The following is a 10,751-nucleotide window of genomic DNA, read 5'->3' as shown; positions in this document are numbered from 1 at the left end:
TCAAAGTGCAATGGTACATCGATACTTAGAGCATTCATGTAAAAAATTCATCTTGCTTTGAGGTCCCTGAATCCATACAATCCTTAAAATCATGACATATTTTAAGAACAAATACAATAACGATGTTTCGTAATTGCATGTTAACCGCAGTATTGATGGTTATTTATATAGATGACATATTAAAACAGTCCTGAGAGGCGTTCATGCTCTCTCGTGGCTGCGTTCGGTTTTGTTTTCATATTATGATTGTGAGACTTGGATTCTTGTGCGAGTTGACATGACTGACATTGGAATTGATGAAAAACTATATGGGTGGGACTACACTCTTCAGTTTCTTGTGTGTTTCTATAAAATGAGAAACTCAAGGTTTTGTCTCTTTATCAAATGTGAAGTTATCAAATGTAGACTCAGCTGTCCTTGATCACAGTAATAGCATGGCAGCTAAAGTATAAGCAATCAAACTACTCCCACTGGTTCAATGTGAAACCAAAGGGCAGAGAGACTGCTTGACTGCGAGCACATTTCCTTTCAGATGGAAATAAAAAAGCACAATTGTCAAAGCAAGGAACCCTAAACAGAACATCTGTGTGAAGCAATGTCAGACTTATAGAACGCTTCAATTTTCTCTTTCCTTGAATTTTTTTCATTGTGGATAAAGTCCACGGCTGCATAGGCTAAAGATGAGAGCTTTTTTTTTCCAATAATGGCTTGAAAAGTGAAACAGTAATTTGTAGTAATGCAAAAGATCAGTAGTAGCTCATTTCCAAAGAAATACTTCTTACCGTTTGTAATGCGGAATAACAAAATAAGCAAGCGCAACAACAACATGTACAACAACATCTATTTGTAATGTGTGGATGCGTTATATTTTTATATAGAGTACTGTAACTCACGCTTTACGCATCCCTGTAGCTACCATATACAAGAAAGGTTAAAGTGTGACACGATGCAGTTTTGTTACATTTACAAATAGCAGTAACCTGACAGCAACACTGCAGTACTGATCGAACATGAGGACCACGCATCTCAAGCCAGCTACACAACAGCAGTTGGTAAAAAGGGGAGTGAGAGCGGTGCCAGTATATTCATCTTTATCAGAAACCAAACTAACCTAGTGCACAAAGAGAAAAAACGGAGACGCCATCATGTAATTGCACTTCAACACACAACCTACAGTACCTCGTGGCTGCATATGGTCATTGTCCACCATTATAAGAGAAATTGTCTCGTGCGCTAGATCTCCATGTTCAATTGTTGAACAGTGTTGGAAAAAGGCTCTTGAGTGTACAGCTTCCATTCTGTCCTAGCCTACTTTTATTTTTATCAGTGAATAATCATTTAAAGCAAGGTCATTTTGATCTTCTGCCTCAATAGGCCTCAATTAAATATTCATTCATTCTGATGTGGCCTCTTCGGCAGCTTCTTTGGTATGTGTGTTAAAGAGACAAAAGGCTTTGCTTTTGATTACACAGGCTTGGGCTCTTTCAAAGAGATCCGGCACCATTATATTGCGTTAAACAATCTTCTCCACTGATCAACAGTTTTTGGTAAACTGTTTACTTTGGCTGGGATTAGTGATTTTGCCCTTGAACGCTGAAACAAAAACAGTTTATTTTGTTAGGAAGGCTTGATAGACCTGTGTCTCGGAGGCTTTTGTTACACGATTAATGCCCTGCTGCTACCTGCATCTTGAATTCTGCAGTTTATCTGTAGCTACATCACAGTTGTTGCTGTTGATGAGAATATAACGTGAGTACAACTTTGTTGATGCAGTTTGCAAATACTGGTATGGTGTGCATAAGGGCGGCTGTTATTTACTGCCCGTTTCTACACCACTGTTAGCACTGTAGGTGTATAGGGATGGCAGTCTGTGGAATCAACACCTTGAGAAATTACTCGAGTGGGTTTGTGGGACACAGGCTGACAGGAAGACAAACTACTGACGGACTTTTCACTTTAATCTCTTTTTCCTATACTCACAGTGTAATACTCCTGCAAATGATCACTTATTCCTTTAACTTACGAGGGTGACAGACGTTAGATTTTTCACAACAGACGTTATGATTTCTCATAGAAGGAAAAACTGATTTTATGCCCAATTTCACAGAGAGTCACATTAGCTTGTGTAGCAGGACCCCGGAGCTAGCTCACCAAAACCGATTGCTGTTGTTTAATGTAATCAATTTCATCACTGCTCTTCCTGCTGTGACACCAACATGTCCTCTGTTCGGCATGTTTGTCCATGTTTTTTGAAGGTCTGATTTCAGAGTGGGGAATTTTGTCACATTACCTGTGTTGTCTGTAGGGCGTTCCCAAATTTCTTCTAACAGTGCAGCTAATATTAAAGTAGAATCAAGTGGTCGAAGTATTTTAAACTGTCCTTGATTAGCAAACTGTAGCGCCTAAATTGTAATGTGACTGACAGATATTTGTAAAAACAGTTTTTATCTAGGAGCTTTATGTTAGTCCATCCTTCATACTAAAATGGATCATTTGTAGCCTTTTCAGGACAAGAGTTTGGACAACTGCAACAACAGTGCTACAGTTGTAGTGCCTTCACTGAAGGCTAAATATATGTGTTCAATTGTAGTGTCAAATAAAACAACAAAAAATATATTATTCTTCAGAAATTGAAGTTGGTTATTGTTCCAGCTAGTTGCATGAAGTTGGTTCTCCCTCTTTCAACAAATGCGAGTGCTCCGATAAGTCTTATTATACCTTTTCACAATATGAAACATATCTCCAGCCCTGCCATTACATTTATCACTTGATTCAGCAAGTATCTGAGAGCGCAGTGGGTGAACAATAGGTCCAAGAATGATTTGCACATGAATGATGTCTGTGAATGAGAGTGGGTTACAGAGGAAGGCTGTCTCTCCATAGTCAGGCCAGGAAGGTTTGCTCCCCTCTGCCCCCACTCCAAAGGCCAGGTGAGATTCTCTGACACAAAGGGCCAAGTGAAAATCTGTTCAGCTTGGACGCCTAAAACCCTTATTATGATGACGCTTTAGGGAGGATTTCAGTGGGCATATATAAAAGCGCAGAGTTGCTCCCATCTACAGCTGGATGCCGTCTTTATGGAAGGATGTTACATGTCCATGGGACTTTGATCTTTCATTACAAGAATATATTTTTTTCTGTACAGCATCATAGAATACATATCACAGTCTGCATTTCTGTGGGTGTCAAAAAAACTGAGGTCCCTTGCACTAAGACTGTTCACAACCTGTACACACAACATGTTGGCTTCCTCATGTGAAAAATTATCATTTGTTGTTGGAAATAACAAAGACATTATATTTGTGAGTTTAGAGTTACATATGATAAACTGTTTATGCAGTCAGCGTCCAAGGTTTCATGTAGCAGGATGTAATAAAAGTCATCTGACACCTATCAGGGTTAGAACTTCATATGAACAGCAACACGTGACCTTTTACACTGTGCAATTATTTATTTAACTAAAATTTAAACTGCAGAAGCCGTGTGTGTAAAGGTAAGTGCACTGCATGATTCTGTAGCTTGCTGTAGCATCTTTAGCAGCAGGGGGAAGGGATTTCAGTGTTTCACATCGTTGTGAAGGAGCTTCTGCCACTCTTTTTAAAATGTTGCTTCACTTCATTAAGGCTTGAGCCATTCATTTATGCACAGCTCTCTTAAAGCCCCACCACAGCATCTCAGTCAGGTCTGGACTCTGACTGGGGAGATTGCCATGCTTGAGATCATTGTCCTGCTGCATTTCACAATTTGGTCTAAGCTTTATTTGTCGGACCGATTTCCTCACATCTCAGATACTTTAGTATGCACAGGAGTTCATGGTTGACTCAGTGACTGCAAGGTGCCCAAGACCTGTAGTGGTGGTGTCCTGTGCTTTTACCAATAAACTGTATTAAAGTTAATGAAGTGCAACCTCACACTATGGAAGTCATGACTGTTCTCTAAACGTTTTTATGATATCATCACTGATGACAAAATCCACAAATAATTAGCAATTTCACATTTTGGACCTTTTATGTTATCTTTGTGGCATTTTCAAATAAGTCTAGGTTTTAAATGTTTTTGTTGTTGTGCATGACTTGCTAAAATCAAAGTGTCTACTTGCACAATAATGTGCAAGTTTTAGGTAACTACTCTTTTACTTCAGTCAATAACCATCAGTTTCATAATATGTGACTGGAGTATTGCTGCAGAAATCCACTAAACATCCAAACAATTCTGTTTCCATCTGTTTCGTGTAACCACATGATCCTGCAGTCGATGTGTTCATCACTGAAGAGCTAAGCAGTCTTAACAGGAAAGATGCTGCTGATTTTACAATGGCTTTTCTACCACTGTCTGAACACTAGCAAATTACTAGTGCAGGAGAGTAATGTGGAGTTCGTTGTCAATTCGATTTAATTTTATTTATATAGCAGTAACTCAAGACACTTTATTGTAAGGTAGAGACAGTTCAATAGCACCCAACTTTCTGAGGACCCCCTGTGAGCAATCGGTGACAGTGAGAAGGAAAAACTCCCTTTTGTCAGGAAGAAACATCTGGCAGAACAGGCTCAGGGAGGGGCGGGGCCATCTGCCGTGACAGGCTGCAGGGCACAACTGAACGCTGTAAATGTTGATGAAGCTCACTCTGATGTTTATAGCAGTGTAATAGGAAAACTATTACTTACTTTTCATTATATGAAAAGGATGCGCTGTATGCATCGGATTAAAAAAATTTACTCTCATGATCATAAAGAGCAAATCATTTTCATACAGAAGAAAGGACTGATATTAAAAATGTGTACCACTAGGACATATTTAACTGCACTGACCTTGTTACCACTCGTGTAGGCGCCACTAAGAAAAGCATATTTAAATGAATTACAAAGACGTTTTGTCTCTGACTGCTTCTGGCTATCCCAATGACATCTGCACAAACATGAAGATATATCAGCTGTACAGCAAATGATCCTATAATTATTTATATATATATTTAGTTTTTATTAAAATAATGCGTTTTTCTGTTTAATTCAACTGCAAGATTTGATTTTTAAATACACCTTGGCAGGTGACGTTATTGGCTAAAGTTATTGTAAAAGGCAATACAGGACTACGAGTTCATGTGTCGCACATTTGAACACACTCCTGTGTCCTAGCTTTATTCCAGCATCGATCCCATTTCTGTGATCCTTAAGCTGAGAACACGAGAAGGGCCGGCTATGTTGAGCTTTAATGAAGAGACCCAAACCGGGGCTCTGGTCAGAGAGCTCCAAATCTAGATTGCCAGATTTCTGCCCGAGATGCTTCAAATCACATTATAATTAACCGCATTTAGAATGAAGAGCAGAGAGTCCCTGCTTAGAGCTATTCCCATGATTCCATCTCTCTTTCTTTCCTCGTAACTCTTCCTCTGTCACTCTCATCCTCCATGCCCATCTTTTGCTCTCCCTATTTTCAATTGGGGTAATTAATATGGAAAGATGGAAAGGCATCATATTCTACAAATTCCTATGAGACTGGCTTGCAAAAGCTGTTAAAGCCAAGTAGGCGAATTAGTATTCATGCAGGTTTTCCTGCTGCAAGTCATTTTTCCCTGTGGGACCAAGTAGTAGATTGGGTAGACAGGCAACGCTCATCCTTGATTATGTGAGCAGAATGCCACCACAGAGGCAGAGCCCAACTGGGGAAAAAAAAAAAAAAATTCCTTAGGCAGTAAATCAATTTCTGTGACCTGCTAAATGTAATTGACTACACTCTAATTCTTTAACCCTGCGTATGAGGTAGAAAACACATCCTGAGGTAGAATGATTACCAGCTATTACACAAATCCATGGTTTCTGTATCGGTTAATAACCATTTACAGCAAAATTATACATATGCCATGATTCACTGGCAATAAACAATTGCTTTAATGCACTAGTCATGTCTTTGTTTAGTCAATCAACTGGATCTGAGAAAGCCACCTATTATTGAAAATGGGAAAATGGCTTGGGAAAGAGTTTTTTCGCTTTTAGATGCCTGAAAATTTGTATGTAAATTGACATGTTAATATTTCAGCTTGTGCTGAATACTGGATATGGCCTTTAATGTTATGGTTCGTACACCATAGAATTTACTGGAAACATTCGTTGCTGTTATGCTACACAAACACATTGGTGATTATAGATCCGCATTACAGGGCTTCTGGGGTTTGGCACTGCATAAACATTCGATTACGTCAACATTGTCATTAAATTTTTTTTGTTTTTTTGAACACGGCTTGCAGGTTTTGTGTGTGTTTATGTTTTAGAAACCCCTCCTAGTAAATACTTTTGCTTATTGGACAGCATGCGTAGCCATCCCTGGCCTCAACTTGACCAGTTGACAGCAGCCCCAGGACATGGGCTCTGACTTTGGCCAGATTAATTAGCAGTCCATCCTCTTCAGTCTGTTCCCCTATTCCTATTAGACCCAGCTCAGCAATCTGGTGGAAGGTAATTTGGTGCATGCACACAGGGCGCCGCATTGACACCTTATGCTTCGTGATTGAAGGCAATCTCCTGGGGACAGAGCTAAATTTATTCATGGTACGCTCTCCCATAGCCACTAGAGACGTGTCTGTGCCCGCCTGCCACACATCCACAGATTTCCTGCTCTGCATCTTTCCTCAAATGCACAAATAATACTAAATGATCTGAGAGAGCTGTAGCGGTGTCTTATATTCCTGTGTATTCTGGCACCAGCTGATCTCCGGCTCAGCAAGTTGCCTGCGCTCAGCGTACGATTCTCTGCAGAGAAGAAAATACCTAATGTCAGGCCAGTGGGTGTTACTTCATTTACAAATCTTCACTCTCACAACCTTTGGCTCCCAACCTTTCACCCAAGGGGATACACATGTTAACAAACGTACCCGCACACACACGCTCATGCTCAGTGCAGCTGGGTCACAGGAAGTGGCATTAATGTAATTCCTTGTTGATGACTGAAATCTGTTGATAATAGAGATGGTAGCAAAGGTAATCAAAGCAGATTAGCCCAAGACACAGTGGGGGGATTGGCTGGACTCCCTGTCATTAACACAGGTTGTTATCTACGAGCCGGCACGCTCGCTAGTCCTCACTAGGGGAAAAGCGGGTCAGCCATTACCAGGGAGTAGAAATGCTAATGCTCAACTTGAATCAACAGACCCCTGACTCGCTGCCATCATTTATTTACTGCTGGGGTTTCAAAGGCATTATTTACCTGTGACATAAACAGGTGAACCGCAGCTCTGCTTTGCTTTGCCAGTAGTTGCTTTGGGGTACAGAAGGTCACCGACAGCACAACTGAGGAGTCGCCTTTTGTTATGAGGTGCAAACTCTGTAAAATACATGTGTGGCTCAATCATAACATACCACCTGCCCTTTTATGTGACACATTTCAACGTAAAGCAACAAATGTAACAAGCTGTGAGTGAGGCATGAAGGTGAAAATGCACTATTAGATCATGGTAACATTGCTAAGAGCTTTATACGTGCTCTCTGCTCTCGCAGTGAGAAAAAGAAGTATGAGCCCAGGAACACACACATACTGCGTGAGAGGCATCACTCCTGAGGCTGCAAACTTGTTTGGAGTTATTGTATCATCAGAGCAGAAGAGGCAAACAAGTACCCTCAAGTCTTGCAGTGCTTGAGTGGGAAGAGGTATTTTGACAATTAGCCCTATGAATTTGGTTCCCTCAGCATCAAAACACGAGTGCTATCAATATTTGTTACACAATACACACGTGTCCCACTCTGAGGGTAGCTTATTTTCTCTGGTAAGTGACAATATTTTACTATCAGACCAGAATCCTAATAGATCTTTTGCTACGATTACATGGATATGTTTCAGGAGTGTGTCATCATTCAGCTGGAAGGCATTTATTACTAATCACATCATCTGTGTGACAGGTAGGAGGGGAGTCAGGTATTTGCAATAATTATCCCAACTTTATCAAGAAGGGGAGCAAATGGACAGAAAGATATGCACAAGTCTAAACATTTGAAATATAGAGTTTAAATGATTCCATATGATCCTAACTCGAGTTTTCCTCAAGCTTTATGTAAAAAAAGGATAATAAACAGCTACAAATGTAGACAGCCAAACAATCCAAAATCAAAGATAATGCTTCAGTTTTTCAGCCAGATATCTAAATGATGTTTACTTCAAACATGCAGACACAAAAGCACAAAGGCTGAGTGTAGCTGAGTTGAACAACAGCAGAATAGCAGTCAGAGAGCAGACTAAAGCAGCCTTGACCCAGCAGCGAACTCGGTTACAGAAACAAAAGCAAATATCACAAAAAAACATATCAATGGGAATCTACAATATAGAATAGCAGTTATGTTCTTGTATGTAGATTTAATAAGTATGAAATACAGAAACTCACATAATATGGAAATTCACAGAAACGATGAATAAAAACTAAACAGAGTGTAAATAACCATAAAAAAACAGATAATTATTGTTTAAAGACAATCGTTATTAATTATTTACAAAACTATTTGAACAGAAATGTAGATATGCATACACGTTTTGACCCTTTTTCATGAAACTGGGATGGCAGCAGGTTCACAGATCTGTTCAGCTGATGTTTAGATCTCATCCTGAGGGACTCATTCTCAAACATCTTTTGTGCCAACATCTAAATGCAGAATCTAGCTTTTATTTATTTATTTTCTGGGTCTGTCACACATCAGTCAGGCACAGGAAAACAAGTGTAGCTCTTTGTATGCAAACACTGACGTGAACGCATGCCATTCAGTTCGTTCTCTTTTCAAACACTCCATACTCTGCCAAGGAAGGCCAAGCCGTAGACCTATTCATTAGTCGCCCCGCTTTGATAGGTGTTTGCTCAGTATTGCATGGGGAAAATGCCCTTCAAAAAATAAGTTTCTATGGGCCAATGTGTTTTTGTCTGTTTAGTTTATCATTCAGTCCAAAAGTGGTCCAGATGCTCTGATCAACAAGACTATTCAGACTTGTTTTAGAAAGGATGTAAGAAACAAAGTTTAAAGATTCAGAAGCGACATGCCACCGTAGAGATGCAATACAGCCTGTGATGCCTGCTAATGTTTCATAACATGTGAGGTTTATATAATTTCCCCCAATTTTACTGCTTTGGGTATTTCTGATACAATGCCCTGTAGCTCTTCTGTCCATTGCAACGGAAGATTTCAACTGGTTGGTTGATAATGTGTTGCATTATAGTATTCCTAAAGATCTGTTTCAAATACCCTCAAATCAGATAACCTCAAATAATGTGCCATATAAATAGAATATTCATCCTTCAATCAGAAAGCGAATCCTCTCGTTAGTCGCAGTAATCATATACGTTATGTTAATCAGAGCAATGTGGATTTTCTGTCTTTGGCAGTATGGTGTTACAGAGTTTTCTTCATCACCGTGGAATTACCACGGAACAAGGTCAGAGTAAGGCCAGATAGCTTGGAAATCTATGCAATTTAACCATTTCTGCCTAGGGCACCTCGATGTAAAGATGAACTCAAAAAGTCATGCATGTAGTCGAGACTGACACACGATATGTATAAAAACCACTTTTTCTCTTAGTTCAGTAAAGCGAGCAATGAGAAGGATGCTCTGATGCTGATGCTCTGACTCGTTCGGACTCGTCATTTCTGAGTAGATGACGTTGAACTGTCGCTTCCCTGTCATAGGCCCAGGCGGATTAGGACCTCCCATTATGCACTGAACACTTTCCCCTCCATTCATTTCTATATCACTGCTTTTGCTGTTCATCATCTCTCCATGCGTTTCTTTTCTGACTTTTCTTTCCCCTAACGCCACCTGATTGACTCAGATATACTTGATCCTCTCTAATCCTCGTACTGTCAGAGGTCTCCTTCTGTGAAGATGGGGTTCTTCCTTCCTGCTATTACCCAGTACTTGCTCATAGGAAGTCTTGTCTCTAATACGACAGGATTTATACCTTGGTATGAAGACAGTACAGTTGCAGTTGCAGAGTAAATATAATGTAATTGATATACATTTCTTTTAACGTCAATTACTTTGGCACCATCCCAGTAAAAACGAAGGGTTGAACGAGAAAGTCACTCTGAAGAACCTGCTGAATGAAAAAAGCCTGTAGCTCAGAGGTGCTGTCAGGAAGCTCCTTGGCAGCAAGACACTGGCAGTGGTTGAGTTTCACTCTGAGGTGCTGAAGGCTCTGGTGGAGGACTGTGAAGTGGCAGACTGGAGTGGGTTTCCCATTTTCAAAAAGAGGCACTGGAGGGTAGGTTATTTGTCTCTTACTGTGTTCATGATAATAATGGACAAGAGGGACAGTGGAGAGAGTTCGGTCTGGGAACCTCAGATCTTTTTTTTGCAGATGACATGATTCTTTTGGCTTCATTAGAAGGTGACTTTCAGCGTTCACCGGGACCGTTTTCAGCTGAGTGTGAAGCTGCTGGGATGAATTTTCAGGTCTCAGGTAGGGCTGATATGACGATATATATTGGATGACAATATGAAAATGTCTGTAGTTTCATATTACGCTATCGTTTGTTTTGTGGTGTCGCAAAATAAACTGTTTACGGCAATATTTTTTTCATCGTTTTGATGGTCACTGTAGTGGCTATATTAATTGCATTTCGTTGCCCTGTACCTGTGCATGTGCAATGACAATAAAGTTGAATTCTATTCTATTCTATTCTAAAGTTCTCTCTTTCTCTTATATTTAAAATAACCACACTACGGACGGATAAGCGACTGTTTTTACGCGTTGTCGTTTGCAACAACGACGGTAAACCCAGCAT

The sequence above is a fragment of the Oreochromis aureus genome, linkage group 19, assembly GCF_013358895.1.
Source record: "Oreochromis aureus strain Israel breed Guangdong linkage group 19, ZZ_aureus, whole genome shotgun sequence".
Taxonomy (NCBI): Eukaryota; Metazoa; Chordata; class Actinopteri; order Cichliformes; family Cichlidae; genus Oreochromis; species Oreochromis aureus.
The sequence above is the reverse complement of the archived record's forward strand: the minus strand, read 5'-3'. Positions refer to the sequence as shown.